Source organism: Cylas formicarius, unplaced genomic scaffold, assembly GCF_029955315.1.
Source record: "Cylas formicarius isolate icCylForm1 unplaced genomic scaffold, icCylForm1.1 PGA_scaffold_267__1_contigs__length_15452, whole genome shotgun sequence".
Taxonomy (NCBI): Eukaryota; Metazoa; Arthropoda; class Insecta; order Coleoptera; family Brentidae; genus Cylas; species Cylas formicarius.
The window spans coordinates 7,501-15,452 of record NW_026844298.1 but is presented as its reverse complement, the minus strand read 5'-3'; the positions used below and the strand labels follow the sequence as shown (position 1 = coordinate 15,452).

At 47.6% G+C, this 7,952-nt stretch overlaps 3 non-coding genes across 3 annotated transcripts in view; all 3 read left to right on the top strand.

Annotated features, from left to right (window-relative positions):
- The first annotated feature begins 3,318 nt into the window (after positions 1–3,318).
- On the top strand, positions 3,319–5,249 carry LOC132697623 (small subunit ribosomal RNA). The gene has a single exon (XR_009618256.1). It is a non-coding gene; the product is annotated as a small subunit ribosomal RNA (ribosomal RNA).
- Positions 5,250–5,815: 566 nt separating this feature from the next.
- Positions 5,816–5,970, top strand: LOC132697622 (5.8S ribosomal RNA). Its single transcript, XR_009618255.1, has one exon. It is a non-coding gene; the product is annotated as a 5.8S ribosomal RNA (ribosomal RNA).
- Positions 5,971–6,478: 508 nt separating this feature from the next.
- The window catches only part of LOC132697624 (large subunit ribosomal RNA), a 4,070-nt gene continuing 2,596 nt past the window's right edge, over positions 6,479–7,952 (top strand). Inside the window, exon 1 of the ribosomal RNA XR_009618257.1 lies at positions 6,479–7,952. This exon is cut by the window's right edge and continues 2,596 nt beyond it. This is a non-coding gene — a ribosomal RNA (large subunit ribosomal RNA).

The window sequence follows — 7,952 nt, the reverse complement described above, 5'->3', positions numbered from 1 at the left end:
CGATCGTTACTCCCGATAATAATTTGTTCAATTCCTCGTCGTTTCGGATCGCCAGTTGTAAATGTCGCGGAATGATTCTGGTTTTCTTATTGTCCCTCGCCGCGTTACCGGCCAATTCCAAAACTTCGGCGGCCAAATATTCCATTACGGCCGCCAAATATACCGGAGCTCCGGCGCCGACCCTCTCCGCATAGTTTCCTTTCCGAAGTAATCGGTGAATTCTACCTACCGGAAACTGTAAACCGGCCCTGCTAGAACGAGACTTCGCTTTCCCTTTGACTTTGCCTCCTTTTCCGCGTCCCGACATCGTTATTACCGTTAATAGTACACGCACGAACGTTAACAGCACAATGACGCTCTCGCAGACCGTGGGCGCGCTATTTATAGGACATGGGCATGGACCAATGGGATTAGCGCTTCGGCGAACGATGCCCGGGGGCGGAGCTTGTCGGCCGACTCGGTTCTCAAATAAATAGCTGCGGCCCGGTGTGGGCCTTGTCAGTCCGTTACTTTGCGCGCGTCTAATCGATTGTAGAAAATGCCACCGAAAGTAAGCGGTAAAGCGGCGAAAAAAGCCGGCAAGGCTCAAAAAAATATTTCGAAGAGTGATAAGAAAAAGAAACGCAGGAGGAAGGAGAGTTACGCAATTTACATTTACAAAGTGTTGAAGCAAGTTCATCCGGATACTGGCATTTCGAGCAAAGCCATGTCCATTATGAATTCGTTCGTAAACGACATTTTCGAAAGGATTGCCGCCGAAGCTTCTCGTTTGGCTCACTATAATAAGCGATCCACTATTACTAGCAGAGAGATTCAAACGGCCGTGAGATTGTTGTTGCCCGGAGAGTTGGCCAAGCACGCCGTCAGTGAAGGGACCAAAGCCGTCACAAAATACACCAGTTCTAAATAAATGAGCGTCGACTTGGAGAGTGTAAATTCACCAAAAACGGTTCTTTTCAGAACCACAATTTTTATATATTAATCAATTCGTTTATTCATATCTTTCTTTCTTATTTTTTTTTTTTTCGAATCATAGTTAGATAAAAGTGCTTATCGTCGAAATAAATGGCAGGAACCCGGTTTCGCGTTTATTTCGATTGACGTTTTTGGTTAGCAAAATTGAATTTTCCTATTTTTTTATTTAATTAGGTCAGTTCGTGTTGAACGTAGTTTTGATTACTTTTTATTTGAGTGTGCTTAATTTTGTTTGTGTTTGTTTAGTTTTTGCGAATTGTGGTTCGTTTTGGTGAAGTTTTGCATGTTTTTTTTTTTGGTTTGGTTGATTTGGGTTTGTTACACGGTTAATTTTGGTTTCTTTTGCTGAATTTTCGCTAGTTTTGGTTACTTTGGTTTATTATTTCCAGTTTCGGCCGCTATTGGTTAGTTAGGATTATCGTTAGTTTTGGGTTTGTTTAGGATAATTTTGGCTTGTTTTTGTTAATTTTGACTACTTTTGCTTAATTTTGCTTAGTTTTGGTTACTTTGGTTTATTATTTCCAGTTTCGGCCGCTATTAGTTAGTTAGGGTTCATTTCGGTTAGTTTTTGTGAACGTTTCCTATTTTTGCTTAATTATCGTTAGTTTTGGTTTGTTTAGGATAAGTTTGGCTTGTTTTTGTTAATTTTGACTACTTTTGCTTAATTTTGCTTAGTTTTGTTTACTTTGGTTTATTATTTCCAGTTTCGGCCGCTATTAGTTAGTTATGGTTCGTTTCGGTTAGTTTTTGTGAACGTTTCCTATTTTTGCTTAATTATCGTTAGTTTTGGTTTGTTCAGGATAAGTTTGGCTTGTTTTTGTTAATTTTGACTACTTTTGCTTAATTTTGCTTAGTTTTGGATAATTTGGTTTGTTTTGCCGAACTTTGGCCAATTTTGGTTTGTTATGATTAATTTTGCTTAGTTGTGGTTATTTTTGTTCCTTTTGGTTAGTTTTGTTTAATTTTGGTTATATTCGGTTAATTTTGGTTAGTTTTGCTTATTTTTGCTTTGTTTCGGTTAGTTTTGCTTATTTTTCTCTGCTCGCGGCTAGCGGCAAAAACCTTTTATGGGAGTATATGTTAAAATGAATAAAATAAAAAAAAAAAAACAAAACTCTCTTCCCGCTGGTCCGCAATATTAAAGAAGACGGACTTATAAATGTTTAATAATGAATTTATTAAATCGCGAGAAAAAAAAATGCAAACACCCGAAATTAAAAATGATGGAGAGTATCGTCCGACAAAATCCGGGGACGGCGATTTATTTTTAAGTCGGAACCGGAACCGGCGGTCAGTTAACAAAAGTAAGTAAAGAAAAAAAAATATTTGAAAAAGTGCCCGCTTTAACCAAATCGAACGTAACCACGAGCGAAAGTTTCGCTCCGAACTTTATTTGCCCGCCGCAGCCGATATTCGGGTTTTCACGTGAAACGTTCGGAAGACTAAGGAATGGTCCGTTACCTATAATAGGTGAGATGGTCTCGAGCGCGACCGCCGCGTCGTGCGTATAGACACTTCTCCCTTCGCAGAGCAAAATGCTTTTTCGATCGTTAGATCGCCTTCGAGTCGACCGTTTGGCGCGATTAATTGGCTCGCTTAACATTTTCGTATCGTGGGTTCAATTTTTTAAGAAAAATTGGTTTCCTTCATCGGTACGGGAACGTAGACCGTTTTTCGTTTGCCATCGGCCCGTCTTCGTAGCAGCGATTGCTCGAGCGTTCGAAAACATTTTAAGGCTCCGCACCTTATACAGCTAGATCGCGAACTTAGCGGGTGTTTTAAAGTAAGATTTGGCACTTCGTGGTTCGAAAGCGGTCGCCCTATAATATTTTTCTTCCGAAAAATTTGCGATAACTCTCATCTAACCGAGCGAGTTTATATGCGAATCCGGAACGTTTCTTTCGAGAAATCTCGTGTCGCTTTCAATCTAGCGAAGAGTGATCGAGAGAATGTCCGAAAATTTCCGTCGATCGACGTTCGTTGCCCGAGGCACATCGGTTCGACGCGCGCCGCATTTTAAAGCTTATTATGCGCGCGCGAGTCGGATTGTTTGATCGCGCACTCACGTCGTCTCGATATTTATTACCAACAAAAAAAAATTGGACGGATCGCGTCCGAATAATAATAATAACGAGTGTGGCGTCGGGAACGGTTCATTTCCGTACTCGCACGCTATCACCGCCACACAAAGTGGTCGCGTCTGTTTCTATTTAAAAATAAAATAAACGCGTTTCGCGCGCGTAATTATTATTTTTAAAAAAGAGACTGTTTGTTGTCGTACCGCGCCCGATCGTCGTCATCCGTGGCGGCGGCGGCGGCGGCGCGCTCGACACGTAGAACAGCTCCCTGGTTGATCCTGCCAGTAGTCATATGCTTGTCTCAAAGATTAAGCCATGCATGTTTCAGTACAAGCCAAATTAAGGTGAAACCGCGAAAGGCTCATTAAATCAGTTATGGTTCCTTAGATCGTACCCACAATTACTTGGATAACTGTGGTAATTCTAGAGCTAATACATGCAAACAGAGGTCCGACCGGAGACGGAAGGAGTGCTTTTATTAGATCAAAACCAATCGGTGGCGGGTTCGCGCCCGACATCGTTCAACTTGGTGACTCTGAATAACTTTACGCTGATCGCACGGTCTCGCACCGGCGACGCATCTTTCAAATGTCTGCCTTATCAACTGTCGATGGTAGGTTCTGCGCCTACCATGGTCGTAACGGGTAACGGGGAATCAGGGTTCGATTCCGGAGAGGGAGCCTGAGAAACGGCTACCATATCCAAGGAGGGCAGCAGGCGCGCAAATTACCCACTCCCGGCACGGGGAGGTAGTGACGAAAAATAACGATACGGGACTCATCCGAGGCCCCGTAATCGGAATGAGTACACTCTAAACCCTTTAACGAGGATCAATTGGAGGGCAAGTCTGGTGCCAGCAGCCGCGGTAATTCCAGCTCCAATAGCGTATATTAAAGTTGTTGCGGTTAAAAAGCTCGTAGTCGAATTTGTGTCTCGCGCCGCCGGTTCATCGTCCGCGGTGTTAACTGGCGTGCCGCGAGACGTCCTGCCGGTGGACTTAGCCCGTTCACGCGGGCGGTCCAACTCAATCCTGCCGCGGTGCTCTTCATTGAGTGTCGAGGTGGGCCGGCACGTTTACTTTGAACAAATTAGAGTGCTTAAAGCAGGCTAAAACTTCGCCTGAATACTGTGTGCATGGAATAATGGAATAGGACCTCGGTTCTATTTTGTTGGTTTTCGGAACCCCGAGGTAATGATTAATAGGAACGGATGGGGGCATTCGTATTGCGACGTTAGAGGTGAAATTCTTGGATCGTCGCAAGACGGACAGAAGCGAAAGCATTTGCCAAAAACGTTTTCATTGATCAAGAACGAAAGTTAGAGGTTCGAAGGCGATCAGATACCGCCCTAGTTCTAACTGTAAACTATGCCAGCTAGCGATCCGCCGACGTTCCTCCGATGACTCGGCGGGCAGCTTCCGGGAAACCAAAGCTTTTGGGTTCCGGGGGAAGTATGGTTGCAAAGCTGAAACTTAAAGGAATTGACGGAAGGGCACCACCAGGAGTGGAGCCTGCGGCTTAATTTGACTCAACACGGGAAACCTCACCAGGCCCGGACACCGGAAGGATTGACAGATTGAGAGCTCTTTCTTGATTCGGTGGGTGGTGGTGCATGGCCGTTCTTAGTTGGTGGAGCGATTTGTCTGGTTAATTCCGATAACGAACGAGACTCTAGCCTGCTAACTAGGCGTATTTAGACATCTCAAAGGCCGGCCGGCTCGGGGTTCGCCCCGTTGTCGCGCGCGGTTTTTACTGTCTGCGTACAAACAATTCTTCTTAGAGGGACAGGCGGCTTCTAGCCGCACGAGATTGAGCAATAACAGGTCTGTGATGCCCTTAGATGTTCTGGGCCGCACGCGCGCTACACTGAAGGAATCAGCGTGTCCTCCCTGGCCGAGAGGCCCGGGTAACCCGCTGAACCTCCTTCGTGCTAGGGATTGGGGCTTGCAATTGTTCCCCATGAACGAGGAATTCCCAGTAAGCGCGAGTCATAAGCTCGCGTTGATTACGTCCCTGCCCTTTGTACACACCGCCCGTCGCTACTACCGATTGAATGATTTAGTGAGGTCTTCGGACCGATACGCCGATGGCGTTTCGGCGTCGTCGATGTGTCCGGGAAGTTGACCAAACTTGATCATTTAGAGGAAGTAAAAGTCGTAACAAGGTTTCCGTAGGTGAACCTGCGGAAGGATCATTAAAGTGATAATAAAAATTACACAGTTTGTCTTTATTTAGTCGAACGAATTTTTGTCGCTGACGCTCGGTCGAAAATATCTCGCGTCGATCTTTAAGTCGGCCGCGATTAAATTCGACGACTACGACGACCACTCGACCACCGTAAAAAAGGGGAGAGAGGAGTAGGAGTAGGAGGAGCGCCGACAAAATTCCGGGTACCTAGACGGAACTCGAAGCGCGAAACCTAGTTTCGCGCTCGCCGTCGACAAGGTGTCAAACGATATTCGCCCGGAGCACCGAAAAGTACTTACACCCACCCGCGACCCGCGAGGAGGTGTGTATATAAACTTTAAACCGGCGCGGGTCGTCCGAACGCGAACGCGCGCGCGCCTACCGTCTGAATAATAAAGAACAAAGGGCGCGCGGCGAAGTGTTCCGTCGGATAGACCGGCCCGAAATCGAACTTTTTTTTTTTTTTTACGTCGAAAGGTATATACCTCGCCTTCCGTAAAAAAAATGTATGTGTCGATAACAACGCCGACGACTCTTTTTCGGAGACGAAAAGCGTTAAACCGATCGAAAAAAGATTACCCTAAACGGTGGATCACTTGGCTCGTGGGTCGATGAAGAACGCAGCTAATTGCGCGTCAACTTGTGAACTGCAGGACACATGAACATCGACATTTCGAACGCACATTGCGGTCCTCGGATTCTGTTCCCGGACCACTCCTGGCTGAGGGTCGTATCCAATTTAAAGACTGCTCGGTTTTTTCGCCCGCGAGGCGCGAGAAACGTCGGAGCGAGTTGGACGTGTAGCGCGGGAAGGAGTGAGGAGCAACAGCACGTTCGCGCTTAGCGCGCGATCTCTCTCCTACCCGGTCTCGCGACGTTTTAAAACGCGAAAGCGAAACTCCGGCCGCGTTCTAAGGAACGCGACCGAGTTTGCGAACGACGTCGATTTTCGACGCACCGGTTCGTCGCGTCGCGCTCGCTTAAAAGCGCGAGAGACGAGCGTAATTAAAACCGCCCGCGTATGTCGCAGGTCCGCGCAAAATTGACGATCGTCGTGTCCGTTATTTTCTCGATAAGAAGAAAAGGTGTCCGACGTCTGATCGTTTGCGGCCGCGTAACGAGTGGTGGATATAGCGGTTTTAAATATAAACGCTGAACCGTTTCGAAATTCACGTCTACGTTTTATATATATATTTATATATATATATATATATATATATATATAATGATTTTATCGATCGACCTCAGAGCAGGTGAGACTACCCGCCGAATTTAAGCATATTAATAAGCGGAGGAAAAGAAACTAATTAGGATTCCCTCAGTAGCTGCGAGCGAACAGGGAAGAGCCCAGCACCGAATCCCGCGGCCGATACCGGGCGCCGGGAAATGTGGTGTTAGGGAGGTTCCGTTATCCCGAGATCGTCCGGCGCGTCCAAGTCCTTCTTGAACGGGGCCACAGCCCATAGAGGGTGCCAGGCCCGTAGCGACCGCCGTCGATCGCGGGAGGGATCTCCTCAGAGTCGGGTTGCTTGAGAGTGCAGCCCTAAGCGGGTGGTAAACTCCATCTAAGGCTAAATATGACCACGAGACCGATAGCGAACAAGTACCGTGAGGGAAAGTTGAAAAGCACTTTGAAGAGAGAGTTCAATAGTACGTGAAACCGTTTAGGGGTAAACCTGAGAAACCCGAAAGGTCGAAGGGAGAAATTCATTCGCGTTTCGGAGTCGGCGCGAGACGTTCGCGCGACGGGGAGGACGGTTACCCGTTACCTTTTCCGCGCCTTACGTTTTTCGACCCGGCATCGAACGCGTGCACTTTTCTCCTGGTAGGACGTCGCGATCCGTCGGGCGTCGGTCTAAGGTCCGCGGCGGAGCCCGCGCGGTTTTCTCGAATCGCGCGGACCCGCGGTATCCTGACCGACTCGCTCGACGGTACGAGAAAGGTCACGGGTCGCTTTAAAAGCGTTCGACTCGCGGCAAGCGCTCCGGATACTAGTCGGCTATCGGACCCGGTGCCGGTACCGACCTCCGGTGACTGTTGGCCTCGAAGTTCTCGAACCGACCCTCGCTCGTAAAAAAGCGTGACCGATCTGCGACGCTATAGCTTTGGGTACTTTCAGGACCCGTCTTGAAACACGGACCAAGGAGTCTAGCATGTGCGCGAGTCATTGGGATTCGCTAAACCTAAAGGCGTAATGAAAGTAAAGGTTCGTCTCGCGCGAACCGAGGGAGGATGGGCGATTCGCCTTTAAAGCGGTCGCCTCGCACTCCCGGGGCGTCTCGTTCTCATCGCGAGAAGAGGCGCACCAAGAGCGTACACGCTGGGACCCGAAAGATGGTGAACTATGCCTGGTCAGGACGAAGTCAGGGGAAACCCTGATGGAGGTCCGTAGCGATTCTGACGTGCAAATCGATCGTCGGAACTGGGTATAGGGGCGAAAGACTAATCGAACCATCTAGTAGCTGGTTCCCTCCGAAGTTTCCCTCAGGATAGCTGGCGCTCGTAGCGTACGAGTTTCATCCGGTAAAGCGAATGATTAGAGGCATTGGGGTCGAAACGACCTCAACCTATTCTCAAACTTTAAATGGGTGAGATCTCCGGCTTGCTCGAACTATATATATTTATTTAATATTATTGAAGCCGCGAGAGACACGAATCAGAGTGCCAAGTGGGCCATTTTTGGTAAGCAGAACTGGCGCTGTGGGATGAACCA